Raw genomic sequence first — 13,982 nt, 5'->3', positions numbered from 1 at the left:
GATTTGCAATCCTTTCATATAAGTACGTGGAGGTTAGAAGGTTTAGCGTGGTCCAATCCATGGAGAATCTTGATCATCTGCAAAGTATGACCTTATTGGCTTGCAAGGGTTACAATTTCTCCATTTTCGAAAGTCTTGATGACAACTACATTTGTTTTTGCACATCTTTAAAGTAATGTCCCATTAGAAATATCTTTTATAATGACTGATGTAAACATTTTTTCCATCACGCTAATATTTGATGGGGAGTTATTTTGAAGAGGAATCTGAATAATAGTCTATATGAATTGGGTTGAATACCATTATCTAGAACAAAATGGACACTGAATTTTGAGAAGTGGATCTAGGCTTATAAAAATTGGTTTCAAAAAATCCGTTTCATCCTTTGACAAGTGTTGGACTTATAGTTACGAAGGGTTTGGCCTGCTTATGAAGCTTCTCATAATTAGTGATCCATGTGAAAGGTATTAGTTTCTTGAAGTCTTCTCTAGAAATTCTTCTAGAAAATTATGTTATACACACTCCTTCACAACCAATGTTGATAAAAAGAGGATTAGAAGACAATCCTAAGATTTTGAGATTTACCATATGATTTTGGAGTCTATACGCTAACCAGTATTAAAGAGGTTCGACATACGCACTCGAGATCTGGTCTGCACCTAAGAGTTGGAATTGAATATTTAAAAGATTTAGAAGACTAAGATCTTTTATAAGGACTAATCTAAATATCCTAGTAAGTTTTCTTATTTTATAATATAGTGATGTTGAGTAAGGAAGAATATCTCCATGGATAACCAAGAACCTCATCGTATTTGTTTACCTCGTTTAAGTTCCAAAAAATTAGATTATCTGGTAGAATATTAATATGAGCCCAAATGTATGGGGGAAGCTCCCTAGCTTTTTCTAATGTAATGAGCCTATCATTTCTTCTCTATTCATATTAGTAAAAGTATAGAAACTAATCATTAATCCAAGAACATAATGTTCGGAGAATGCAACATAAAAATAGATCGAGCAATCTTCTCCTTTATTTAAGAAAATTTATTTCTAGCAATAGGGACCACTATTCTATATATTTTCACCTACTACTATATCTCTCTCAATCTTTATGGGATCTTCTAAAAGAAACAGTTTGCTTTCAAAGTTCTTAAAACCTTAATCAAGTTTCTGACTGATTTCATTAAGGAATATGTCCAATCTTCAAAAATGGACAATCACCTTATCCATGCTTCTTTCCAAAAGCAATACATTAATCTACATATACCTCAGCAACTAATTTCTAGTTGGGTAAATAAAGGATATACCCATATCCATTTTTAGGCTGTAAAGATAGTTCTCTCCTTACATGGCAGACTTGATCTTCGTATCACACTAAGGATTGCTCTTTTAAACCATACCTTTGTTCACTATGAGCATGTTATAATTGGAGCTATCTTATCTACTCTAAATCCAGAAAATATCGTTATCACTTTTTATCTCATCTTCAATATCCCTACGAACGACATTAATCTTTCAAACCTTTTGAAGATTCAATTGTAGCTCTCAAGTGCAGACTAGATTTCAAACACATATGCTTCAATTCTTCAATTCCAGTTGATGTATAGACTTCAAAACTATGCTGTAAATCTTAAGATCCCAGAATTATCTTTGGATCCTATCTTTGTCAACACAAATAGTGAAAAAGGAGCGTGTATAACACAATTTCCTATAAGGATCTCTATGCAAGACTTTGAGAAAATAATAACTCTCGCATGGATCACCAATTATGAAAAGCTTTATCAGCAAGCAACCCTTAATAATCATGGATTCAACATTTATCTAGAAAAGATGGATTTATTAAAACCAATTTTAATAAGCCTAAATCCTTTTTGCAAAATTCAGTATCTACTTTGTTTTAGACAATGGTCGTCAGCCCAATTCAGACAGACTACTATTCAGATTCCTCTTCAAATCAGCTCCCTGTCAAATACTTTGAATCTAATGGGAAAAATGTTTACATCAGCCATTAAAAAGGGCATTTCTTATGGGATGTTGCTCTAAAGATGTGCAAAAATAAATGTAGCTACCATCAAGACTCTCCAAAAAGAAAAAGTCATAGCCTTTATAAGCCAAGAAGTCCATACTCTTAAGATTATCCAGATTCTCCTGGGTTGGACTTGCCAAATCTCCAAATCTCCACCTACTTATAGAAAAAGATTGTTAATCCTAAAGCAGAAGGGTTTCGTGTACCTCAACCCAATCAATGCTTGATTTTTCTTCTTCATCCCAAGCTTATGATGAAGAATTTTCAACCTTGAAAAGGTAAGAGCATCCTACATACAATGTGCCATTCAGACATTTCATTCAACTAAGAAAAATCCAAGCCGATGAGATCCCATCTCCCATCGCTTAATCTGATGCAGTTTTAAATTAGCAAACTATGAATGCCAAAGCTCGAAATTCAATCCTTCGATGAATTGATAATAAATTAGAAAAGGTGGTCACACAGGTGACATTTATTGATGCTAGAATTAAGGAACTCTCTCAAGAGATACAATAACTAAAGAACAGGCTTATCTCTTCAATTACAACTCTAAATCAATGGCTTAAAACAATAATTGGTCAAAAGACTTTTGAATAAGAATTCTCAGCCAAAGAAAAGAAGATTAGGGATCCGAATTGTAGACTCAAGTAGATAGATGATGATCTTCAAGGGCCAAACAATTTTTCATTTTTCAGTCCTACACATTTCTCTATTGTTTTCAAGATAACTCATGAAATTTTCAAGAAGTCTTTACCATTAAATCCATCCAAATCGATCCCTTCTTCCTCCATTTCAACATCACTGCCAAAACTATTCCCCCAAAATCTCTAGAACCTTCATCACCTACCTGTCCTCTGCCAACCCTGGCTATAACCCATCAGGTGACCATTATGACCCTAGCAAGTTCATCAGAATCGAATATTGAATCAACAACAAATTACTCTAATTCTACATCATATGATACCAACCCAGAAATAGAACAAGCTTACATCTCAACTCATAATTGCATAATCCTCAACAACACACCAAACTCCGAACCAAATAAAACTTGTGGTAATTATACTGTCGGAAGATGAAAAGATGAAGGTGTTGAATTTAATATGCATAACCAAGGTAGTTCCTTGGCCCAGAAAACCTCAGCTATCTCATGGTATCCATATCTGTTGCAAAGATAAAAATGTCACAAATTACGTTATGCAAAATCCACAAAATGACATTAACCACTTTTGATAAGCTATGGGAGCAACACCATTACTTCCAAAAATTTGATGAAAAGGCAACCTCTGTACAAATCAATATGTAAGAATAATTGTGATGGCAAAAGGAAGAAAGAGTAGCATTTTTAAGGTACACCAAGGAAATATCAATTTGGGAAAAAGAAAAAATTAAGGTACTTCAGAAAGAAATTCAAAAAAGGCATACAAAAGACAAATTGCTTTTTTCTTTGTGTCCTAAAAAGACATTATGCTAGAAAATGTCCTAACAAAAAGAAGAAAGTAGTTAATCTTCTGAAGCAATTATAGATTGATGAAGTAGATATGTACAAACAACAAGTAGACCTAGAATTAGTATTCTCATAACATAGTGAGTAAGATGAGGATACTATTTTTGCCATCATAGAATACACAAGGAAAGAAGAAGAAGAGCTTGTTACATTCATGGCTACACTAGTAAAAGATAGATCTATTAAGAAAGCATTCAGCATGAGTATGATACCAACACCAAAGGTCTAAATGCAAGTCCTACAAAAAATATGCAACACTAATTGAAGTCATTGTGTATATGGACACAGGGCCCACAAAACCATGATGAATCCAAATATTCTTTCGAAACAATTTTGGGTTCCTCATAAGGAATAGTTTCAAGGTGCAGAGGATAAGGTCAGACTTTACTACTAAACCCTAATTAAAGTCAAGTTCTTTTTTAACTATATTATATGGACAAAGGTTCTAGGTTTTTGACTTCTAATGAAAGACATCCTTGTTGGGATGGATGTATGTTCCCAAGCAAGAAAACTATAAATCCTTCCCAAAGGATTTAAATATGGATGTATGTTCCGAAGCAAGAAAGCTATAAATCCTTCCCAAAGGATTTAAATTCCATAACCAGTTCAATGCTTTTGTACAAATGCCGAAATTATATTCATTGTCCTAAAAAGTACCTCTAAACTACAAGGAACTTCAATAAGAACTTCTCTTTATTTGTGCCAAAGGATAAAATATTTCCTATTGGATAAAACATGTCGAAGGATAATAGGGGAAAATAACTTTTGGAAAATTTATATAGAATATGCTCAAAAGGTCACATCCATTTTCATGGTAAACATGCCATATTTCTGTAACCACATTGCCAAACCTATTTTGGTCCCAAAATACTGCTTTTGAATGGAACACAACTTTTTGAGACACTTCATATACAATCAAGGCAGCATTAGCGAAGTTTGTTTACAAACTTAACAACTATAATCCTCCTTAAGATGATATAATTACCACACAAGCTGGTGACATGTCAGATGAAAAGGTTGTTTCAAGAGTTTCAAGTCTTCTAACAATTCCACAACTAGATCTCACACCAATGGAGATCTCCATGGAACAAGATTTTCTAAATGCTTTCCAAGATTCTTAGGATTCATAAGAACATGAACAAATCCAAATGACTTACCCTCATAATATAGAGATTGACTCGCTTCCTCATATGTAAGAATCACCTACCAAACCTTGGTGGGCCAATCTATATGATTCCTCCATTGACTCTGAAAATTACACCAATTACATCTTATCCCTGTCACAGAATAGCTTTGGTACTCATTCTTTTGTTAAAATGTTTTACGTACAAAGCAAATTCCTCAGCTTAATAATGTGTGTATGAGTTGTAAAAGCAAATTCCTCAGTTTAGTGATGTATTTATGGGTCGTAAAAGCATATTCCTCTACGTTAGGCTAGTTTGTCATTTTCCTCCTTCTCAGTCTTCATAAGGAGAGGTTTCCTTTGTTTTTTATTATCAGAAAACTAATAATATCGTCATCCTTTTGTTTAAAACATGAGTTCTTAAATTTTTTCTTCCTTCTTGAAACCTATACTCCTATTATGATTGCATATGTGTTTTGAATACTAGTATGCTTTATGCCTGTCTCATTGTGAAGATCGTGCCCATCAAAACGCATGAGATGCTCTCATAGATTTATTGTTACCCTCTTAGGGCGTGTTTGTTTCACCGGATTGGATAGGATTGTGTCCCAATCCGGTGTTTGGAAGGAACAAATGAAGAAGCGGATAAGTTAGCCGCTACAGTAAAATAATCCCCCGAGAGGAGGATTAAGCTGACCCGTCCTTCCCCCTAGGTCAAGTTTCTGTCCGGAGCTCATCGAAGGCGTTGCTGGTGTCTCTCGCGTGCCTCTGCCCAGATCAAGCTCTAGTGTTCTTCTTCTTGAATCTGTGAGTTTGCCTTCTTCTTTCTCTTCTTATTGTTTGTCTGCTTCTTCTTCTTCATGTTTCAGTTTATTTCTTTTTTATTAGATCTGCCCATATTCCTCTTTTTTGATCTGCCAGAAAAGACTTTTTCTTTTTCTTCTTCTCTGTTCTCGTTCTTCTTCTTCTTCATCTACATTGTTCTTCTTCTTCGTTTTTCATTTATTTCCTTCGGGCCATATTTTTCTTCTTCGTTTGTCTTGTTCTTCGATCTGGCAATTTGTTTTTGTCTGCAATTTTATTTTCGATCTGGTAGTACAAATCTGGAGGAAAAAATATCTTCTTCTTCGTTCTTCTCTTCGATCTGGCATTGTTTTGTTTTTTTTTTTTTTTGCCATTTTATTTCTTCTTCTTCTTCAATCTGGTAGGGCACTATAGATAAAATTTCTTCTTCTTCTTCTTCTTCTTCGTTCTTCTTCTCCTTCAATCTGGCATTGTTTTTTTTTTTTTTTTTTTGCCATTTTATTTCTTCTTCTTCTTCAACCTGGGAGTACAAATGTGTAGAAAAAATTTCTTATTCTTCTTCTTCTTCTTCTTTGTTCTCTGTTCTCCTTCGATCTGGCATTGTTTTTTTTTTTTTTTGCCATTTTATTTCTTCTTCTTCTTCAATCTGGGAGTACAAATGTGTAGAAAAAATTTCTTATTCTTCGTCTTCTTCTTCTTCGTTCTCTGTTCTCCTTCGATCTGGCATTGTTTTTTTTTTTTTTTTTTGCCATTTTATTTCTTCTTCTTCTTCAATCTGGTAGGACAATTTTTGTCTTATGGCTGCGATGGCAATGGCAATGGCTGTTATTGTTGGAATTTAGAGTTGATGTCATGTTAAATGTATGGTTTTTGATTCTGGGTGCTTTACAATTTAGCTGTTGAGCCTTCATTTTGCGAATATTATTATTATTATTATTATTATGGTGATGTCTTTTAATTGCCCTGCATGGTGGTTTGGTTATGGTAGGTGAATTTGATGTTTTGAGAAATTAAATGCGGATTTATTTTTCACAAACGAAATAATGATGACTTAAAAAGGGCCTAAATTTTTGTTAGAGAGTTTTTACGACAAAATTTCGACATGGCATTATGATTTTTTCTTTAATATATATATATATATATATGGTTTACATAGAGTCTAATTTTATGCCTTATTATCATCTTTTGTCTTTTCCGTATACCCTCATTATGTGTATCCATGTATATAGGCTTCACGTATTTAACGTTGAATTGGATCATGTGTGTGAATTTATCCATACATGTTTAGAACAGCGTAGACTAGATTGGATCAGACTTTAGTGTGATATTTGGAACTTTGTTTCATCTTGTTGGATGAAAGTTAGCAGTTACACTATCTTAATTTAAGTATGGCGGTCTATAAAGTGGTAAGGGCCTTATTTAAGATTTTCAAGTAGTTGGTGGGATCCAGCTGCAATGAAATTGTGGTATTTTCCTTGCCATGGACCTTTACCCCAATCTCTCCCTCTCCTCAGAATCGGTCCTACATGTAATCTTATTTTGTTTTTATCATTACACTTGATGGAACTTGTCAAAAGAATCTATACTCATCAGGGAACTTTTCTAATAGAATCTCTACTCTTGAAAGGGGTTGCTTTTACTTGAAGTATAAGAGCAGATTACCGATACATATGAATATTCTAGTGTTTATGCATATATATGTTCTTCTTCAATCTGCTAATACATATTGTTGAAGAAGGCCTCCATTTTATTTTTTTTGCCATTTTATTTCTTCTTCTTCTTCAATCTGCTAATATATATTTGTAGAAAAAATTTCTCCTTCTTCATTCTTCATCTTCGTCCTTCTTCTTCTCCTTCCATCTGCCATTGTTTTTTTCTGCAATTTTATTTCTTCTTCCATATGTACAATGCTTAGTGTACAGTCATGTCAAGTTTATACATTGTTAATGTTGGACTTGTCCTTCTATGCGTAGGCTGTGAATGCTGATTCTGTATCAGAGTTGAGTGAACTTGGAAATCAATTAGCCAACAAAAGTCGTTATCTAAAGTTGAGGTATGCAGCTATCAACCTACAGATATGATTGTCAATGTATTTCTAACATATTTTTCTTTCTCTTTTTAACATTCATTGATTAGACTGTACTGTTTTTTTTTTTTATGTTATTAGTTTACTGCAATTTATCCTTTGAATGCATTGCTTTTAAATTTAATATGGAAAATAAAAATAAGTGTAGCCACATCATGCTAGAGAAACAGAGAAAGATAAAATTAGATCTAGAAATCTTTCGTTTATCTAAGATAAATACATCCTGTAACATTATTATTTATATCTTAATAATCCATCCAAATAATGAAAAATTTGTATGATGTTCTAAAAAACGTATCATCCAAATGTTCTTTCATATAAAATTATTGTAAAAATTCAATTAACATTTCTTTTATTTATAATGTTCATTAATTTTTTGTTTTTTTAAAAGCATAAATATATATTTATCCCACAATTTCTAAGTATTTATATTTATAACATATGACCCCCTCCTGGGGACATTCCTAGCTCTGCTCTGCACTAGCTTCAAAGACATGGTTACCATATTTGTATATTTTTTATTCCGAAAGCAAGGTGTATGAATTATCCTTAGTGAATAATAGCAGCTGGAAAATCTGTTTTGTATTTTAAAATCTCTAGCTAACATTAATGATAAAAAAACAAAGGCAGATAATATAATTATAAAGTGAGGTCTGTGAGTGAATATAGTTTTCTAGCTGCATAATATACATTCTTTCACCAATGTTTTCAAACAAATCATATGGGATATGATAACCTTATATGTGAAGAATAAACTGTAGTTTCTTCCGTGGATTATGCATATATATGTTCCTTGTTTAATATGTTAGTTCTGGATCGATGCTATTTGGCCAGACAAATATTTTCTTTTTTTTTTTAGCTTGGTGACTATTAATTCCTCCACATTCGATCTAATAGCATCAATGTTAATTTTATACTAGCCATATATATTATACAACACACTGCTCCTACGATCATTTCTTTCCTTATCTCTTTCTCCCCAATCTCGGTGCTTCACATGTTTCCTCTTTCTATCCTTCTCTTTTAATTTGTCCTCCCCTTTTGAATCGAATTTGTTTTCTCCAACAGCCTCATGTGCTTCCACATGATCCCTTTCTTCGGTGGTTAAGCATTCCTTGGCATTGAAATGGGGATTATTTTTTTTAGCCAAAAATTAAAAAAAATTTATTAGTTCTTTGATTAATGTTCATCTGTCATTTTGATTAATGTAATATATTTATTTGAATATTTAGTTGTACTCGGGATTATTACTTTTACTATAATTATTAGAAGTCTTACTAATTTTCATCCAAGATATATTTTTGTAAATTATAATTTTTTTGTACATTAAAATGTTATGTTTGTTTTGTTTTTATTGTTTTTTTTATTTTTTCTTTTTTGTAGTGAATATGGATAGAAGAAAATTAGCTGCATTATTGATGCTTCCAAATGATAAGGCATTAGAATATTTTTGTACATGCTTTATAGTTGTCGGGTTTATGTACATGTATGTAGCAATGCGATTGAGAAATGATAGAGGTGTTAGGAATCGAATAAATAGGACTGCAGAGTTGCGTTCGTCTTTTGTAACTAGTTTGTTGGACAATGATGTTAACTGTATTAGTCAACTTAGGATGGATAGGAGAACATTTGGTATTTTATGTCAGTTATTACGCCATGATGGATATGTTAAAAGAGATGGTACTGTTACATTGGAAGAGCAAGTGTGCATATTTTTGCATATAATTGCTCATCATACAAAGAACCGTACAATTATCACTAGATTCAATAGATCGGGGGAAACAGTCAGTAGATATTTCAATTCAGTGTTGAATGGAGTGTTATGTTTACATGGGACATTGTTGAGGCATCCTGAACCTGTGTCAGATAATTATTCGGATGATAAATGGAAAATATTTAAGGTATGTTAATCAATTAATTTGGTTACTTTATTTAATTCGTAGATATATGTGGCAATATCTTATGTAACTAATTTTGTTTGTGACCTAGAATTGTTTGGGAGCATTAGATGGAACTTATATTAAGGTTAATGTACCCGAAATCGATAAGCCGAGATATCGAACCAGGAAGGGTGAGATAACCACAAATGTCTTAGGTGTATGTAACCCAAATATGGAAGGTTCCGCTTCAGACTCAAGAGTACTTCGAGATGCATTAAGTAGGCCAAATGGATTAAAAGTACCCACCGGTAAGAGCAATTCTTAAAGTTTATATTGTAGTGGACTAACATTACGTTATCTAATAGGAGCCATTTTTCTGTGTTAGGTTATTATTATTTAGTGGATGCTGGTTACACTAATGGTGAAGGATTTCTTGCACCATATAGGGGAACAAAATATCATCTTTCTGAATGGAGAGATGGTTGTGCACCTGCAAATCATGAAGAGTATTTCAATATGAAGCATGCATCTGCTAGAAATATAATAGAAAGATGTTTTGGGGTTCTAAAAATGCGATAGGCAATTTTAAGAAGTCCATCGTTCTATCCAATTTCAACCCAAATTAAGATAATTACTGCATGTTGTTTGATACATAATCTTATTAGGAGAGAAATGGCACTTGATCCTGGAGAAGCTGAGTTTGATATGAGTAACGATGCTGACATAAGTGGGGATGAAGATATTATTGGATCAATTGGTTCTTCGGATCAATGGACTAATTGGAGAAATGAGTTAGCTAGGCATATGTTTGATGAATGGAGAAGTCGTCGTGGTTAATAGTTGATTGTTATGATTTATATAATTTTGTAACTGTTTAATTTTATGGTGTTTGTTGCATCTTTTGTATGAAGACTACATTATATTAAATATAACGTATGAGATTTTTATTATTTGTTATTAAATTCATATTTTTATGGTATTTTTGGAATCATGGAATTTTTACATAAATAGCAATGGAAGCTGGAGGTAGCAGTAACGATAATAGGGGTGGTGACTCTAGGCGTACATGGACTCAACGAGTGGAAGAAGCTTTACTGATTATCTTAGATGAAGCTGTAGCTAGTGGGCAATGTTGTGATACAGGGTCATTTAAGCCTGGCACACTTACTATGATTGAGAGGCGACTATCTGATCTGTGTCCTAATTCGAGACTGCGAGCCAATCCACATATTGAGTCAAAGATGAGAAAGTGGAAGAAGCAATATGGTATAATATATGACATGCTGAACAAAAGTGGATTTGGATGGAATGACTCTCTTAAATGTGTGGAGGTTGACAGTGAAGAAGTTTGGCAAGCATATGTGCAGGTTTTGAATATTATTTGAAAATATATGTTAATTTCAATTTTAGTTTGTTATCTAGCATTTAATTTTTCTTCGCTAAACGTTGGCTTTTTGTATTTTAGAGTGCCCCAAGTACAAAAGGTTGGAGAGGAAAATCTTTTCCTATTTATAAGAAGCTTGCTAATATTTTTGGGAAGGATCGGACAACCGGACATGGAGCACAAACTCCAATTGATATGATAAATGAAATAAATCTGGACACTGCAAATGAACCAATTGATAATGTCGATTCTCCAATGTCTGTGAATCGAGGAGGTAGTGAACCATATACACAAGTCCAAACAAGAGGTAAACGAAAATCTAGATCGAAGGACGATGACATTGTAGCCGGGTTAGGCAATGCAGCAGAGAAATTATTTGATAAATTGGCTGCAAAGTTGGAAAAATCCGAGGCTTATTATCCACAATATTTAGCTATGGAGCTTGACAGGTTAGGATTTGAGGCCAGTGATAACCTCAAAATCTCTAAGGTAATGAGATCGGATCCATCGAATATAGAGGTTTTTAAGGTTATTAAAATGGATGCGGGGAAGATTGCATATGCTCGTGACTTTTTGAATAACTAATTTAGTAAAGTAGTGGACTACATATTTCTGTTTATGTATGGGAGGATGATAATTATGAACAATTAGGTTTGAAACTTATGAACTTGTTGTATGGTGGTGGATGTTTGTTTCTAAATTTGCATGTAAGGATAATTTTATGATTATGTGTTATGTTTTAGAATATTCATATGCGCGTGATTGAGTTGATTTATTGATTTTTTAATTGTATTACTATATTATATTATAATGTATTCTTATATGCAGGAATATTAAATGGCAAAGAGAAGAGTTTATGTTGTGTTTAAAGGTAGAGAACCAGGGATATATAATTCTTGGCCTGAATGTCATCAACAAGTGCAAGGATTTAGAGATAATTTATATCAAGCATATAATACAACCCAAGAAGCTAAAATTGCATATGTTGAGTATGTAGAACAACGGATGCGGAATCATAATGACGCAAATCTAATACGAAATACCACCGCACATACACATGCTCAATTGAACAATGAATGGCGTAATGGTTTTATAGTAGGTTTTTTATTTGGATTGCTATCAACAAGTGTATTTACTTATTTGTTTTATAAGTAAATTATCCTTGTAAAATCCAATATATTTATATTTATGTAGTACTTGTTATTTGAATTGCTACATGTGAAATTTATATACATATACGTATAATTTGGATATGGATATTCTTATATTATCAACAAGTTCTTAATTACATATACTGTTAATTATTTCTTTATTTGTGAATAATTGTTATTTATGATTTACCATACTAAAATTTTATTTTTATTGGTTTTGGAAACAATATATTTATGTAATTTATGGGTTGAAAAAATATTCAATTGTCTTATGCATACCATTAAAATATATTTATTTTTAATTAATTGTTATTTATGGCATACTATGTTTTAAGTTAATTTTAAGCTATTTCTAAAGTTATATATTAATATTATTTGTGGGTGTATACAACAAATTTTGTATATTTTGCATGTATATATAAATATATAAATATATAAATGTACAACTTTAATTAGATGTAATAATTTTTTTTTCATATAAATTTAACTTTTAAAATTTTTATTTTTTTTAAATTAAAAATATAATTACAAAATAGTCATATCCAGTCCGATTCCGCACCAAACATGGTACAATTAGTCCATCATTCAGTCTGGAACTATGCCAAACATAGTATTGCACTAATTATCCTGTCCAATCTTATCCGATCATGTCTGATCCTGTCCAATTCGGACCTATCCGGCGTACCAAATGCCCCCTTTAAAGTTTAAATAGCTACCCATAAAGGGGACTTTGACACTAAGGCATTTGGTATGCAGGATAGGTCCGGATCGAACAGGATCGGACATGATAGGTTCAGATCGGACAGGATCGGACAGGATCGAATAGTGCAGTACTGTGTTTGGTATAGCTCTGGACTGAATGTTGGACTAGTTGTCCAATGTTTGGTGCAGGATCGGATTGGATTGGATTATTTTATAATTATAGTTTTTATTTTATAATCTTACTTTCAAAAGTGTACAATTTTAATATAATTTTTTTACTACTTCTATTGTACAAATTTCAGCTTATCTATTGAAGGTCATTGCAATTTCTATTTTTCATCCTGCAATTATTTTATTCAGTTTATATTACTATTTCTGACTTCTAATAGATTCACATCATAATACCATTTTTTAGCTCATGGTCAAGCAAGGACTAAAGTCGTATGTATTTTGCCCTTTATTTTTACTGTTAAATCTTTTGCAATATGTCAAATGCTTAATGAAAATGTTAGTAAGAACAGAATCCCTTGAATAACCCCTCACCCCATCACTTTTTTGTTGTTGTTAATGTTTATGGACTAATAGTGAGCGGCAGGCAGGGCACCTGCTGGATTGGTGTTTGTTCTCTATTTGTATATTCTTTGGTGAACAAAAATATGATTCTTTCAAGTCTTTGTATCTCCTAAAGCAAGTACTTCTAAACTAATCACACTGGCCAATGTAACTTATTTTGTTCTTTATGTTTGTAAACTAAATAACCATTCCACAGAAGTAAAATTTTTATACATACCTTTAGTATATCAAATTCTTTATTCTGGTTTCTTCATCAATCATCCCAAACTGCTAGCCAATCCAATCTCACTTGAGCACTCAATATGACAAATTTCTGGAGTCCAAGGCCATAGCCAAACTTTGCTATTCCCTTCAGCTCCAGTGCTTTAGACCACAGCTACAATACAAGACACACATATGTGGCCAGTCAATGTCTCTCTAGACTTCCAGAACATTGTTTTCGTCTCATATGAGCATGAGACCTGAACCATAGTTTCCACTGGGGTTATCATAATTCCATTTCTACCAGTGACACTTGCATTCCATGGGGATTTTCTGTACTCAACTTTCCACTAACAATTATTTCATCCTTCAATTTCAAGTGAGATCATATTGATAACAAAATTAGTTCCAAAACAATCATCTAGTAATTGTAAAGATCCAATAGAACTCAATTTTGAAGATCATCTCACTATTGCTGACAATTTAAGATATCAAAGTCTAATGTTTCAAATCGTATAACTTTATTAATTCCATAAACGGTCTTGCATATG

The sequence above is a fragment of the Ziziphus jujuba genome, chromosome 5, assembly GCF_031755915.1.
Source record: "Ziziphus jujuba cultivar Dongzao chromosome 5, ASM3175591v1".
In the NCBI taxonomy this organism is placed as follows: domain Eukaryota; kingdom Viridiplantae; phylum Streptophyta; class Magnoliopsida; order Rosales; family Rhamnaceae; genus Ziziphus; species Ziziphus jujuba.
Note: the sequence above shows the minus strand (reverse complement) of the source record.